Source organism: Mizuhopecten yessoensis, unplaced genomic scaffold (genome assembly GCF_002113885.1).
Source record: "Mizuhopecten yessoensis strain PY_sf001 unplaced genomic scaffold, ASM211388v2 scaffold716289, whole genome shotgun sequence".
NCBI lineage: Eukaryota > Metazoa > Mollusca > Bivalvia > Pectinida > Pectinidae > Mizuhopecten > Mizuhopecten yessoensis.
Window position 1 is genome coordinate 553,014 of NW_018480042.1, and position 1,750 is coordinate 554,763.

The window sequence follows — 1,750 nt, forward strand, 5'->3', positions numbered from 1 at the left end:
GTCTGCCCTGCAAGAAGCACTACGGTCACGGTGGTTACGTAAAGGGTGGGATGATCACAAAAGGTTACCCAACTGTTTACACTACCGGCGGTCAATACGGAGGTTCCCAGATGTACTCTGGTGGTCAGTATGGAGATTCCCAGATGTACTCAGGTGGTCGGTATGAAGATTCCCAGATGTACTCTGGTGGTCAGTATGGTGGTTCCCAGATGTACTCTGGTGGTCAGTATGGTGGTTCCCAGATGTACGGTGCCGGTCAGTACGGAGGATCCCAGATGTACAACGGTGGTCAGTACGCTGAATCCGAATTGTACGGCGGTGGTCAGTACAACGTCGGAGTCGGACAACACAGTGGTGGACAGCAGATGTATGCCAGCGGTCAACAGTATTACCCTAGCCAAACTGTCTACTAAATACGTAACAGGTGTGTAGACTTTCTTCACTCCCAACTTTTTCTAGAATGGAACATTTATACCAACTCGCTCAATTAGTCTTATGATGCTGGTTTAGTCCAGACTTTTGAGCTTTTTTCCGAAAACATCGTTTATAACTTTTCTTCAATTCTACTCAATGCTGAAATTATCGAAACTTTCCATGTATAATCGGTACAACAGATTAAGCCGGCTATCAAACCAGGGATTGTTATGTTTTGTCCGGATATCTACCATTTTTAAATTGGATTTGTCCTGCGGGATATCGTCTATTAAATATCTTTGACGGGTCCACTCTGCAGTGTTAGTTGACAATTTCGTTCAAATAATGCCACATGAAGGTCTGTTCGAATTTTGACAAAACTAATCAAGGGAGGCTATCACTGTTTACTAACGTCTGCTTTTGTTTCTCTCCTACAGGAATGGTTGAGTCCCAGTGGTAAGGATGACGCGATGACTGGGAAGCTTTAAAATTACCTGTGGTTATTCGTTGTATTTATTGTGTTTAAGTTTTTGTAAATAAAAAACATCAAAACCTTATTCTATTGTTATTATTCTCAATTGTCCGTTGGGCAGTATAGGTGAAAGCAAATCCTCTGTTGTCCGTTGGGGTTACAAAATGGAAACTGACTTTCTCCACCACTGACATACCAAACCACGACATTTGGAAAAAGTTATCATGTAAGCAATGATTAAACTGCTCTCAGCTGACATTGATACGTCACACGGATCGCAGACACATCTTAGTATAAGCTAACAAACTCGTTCGCACAATTTCGCTTAAAGATCCCTGTCCAACTGCAATGTGCAGTAACCTCCCCTTGCCTTTCGTTTGGATATAACTGTATCAGGACACTTTCATACCGGGTGTAACTCAATCGGTCAGACCGATAATTTAGCAGCCTGAAGTTCACGGTTCTAATCCAGGTATAGCCCTTCAGAAACTGTTTTACACTCAGAACAGATATTTTTTTTTATTTTTTTTTCATCTTTTGTATTTCTCATAGTAGTCCCGTCCAGTGGAACGGGCATGTATCAAAATGACAATAACGATTCCATTGAATGGTAACTGATATCAATTTATAGCTCTAGTTATAAGAAATAAATTCGTATTCGAAACACGAGGCATACGAAAATGAACAACAACAACGAACTGAAGTTTAAGAAAAAAAAATTGAAATTAAGCATGTTTAATATCAGTAAGTAATGGGGAATTAACTATCAAATGATAACAGAAAAACATCAAATTTCAGTAATCCATTAATTTTACTCTGATCAAACGCAAGAAAAGACATCCGTTTTATAGATAAAAGTATTCA

The 1,750-nt window shown here is 39.7% G+C and overlaps 1 long non-coding RNA gene across 1 annotated transcript; it reads left to right on the forward strand.

The window, feature by feature from the left end:
• Positions 1-244: 244 nt before the first annotated feature.
• LOC110442686 lies at positions 245-971 on the forward strand. The gene is made up of 2 exons (XR_002462043.1): positions 245-424; positions 852-971. It is a non-coding gene; the product is annotated as an uncharacterized LOC110442686 (long non-coding RNA).
• The last annotated feature ends 779 nt before the right edge of the window (positions 972-1,750 follow it).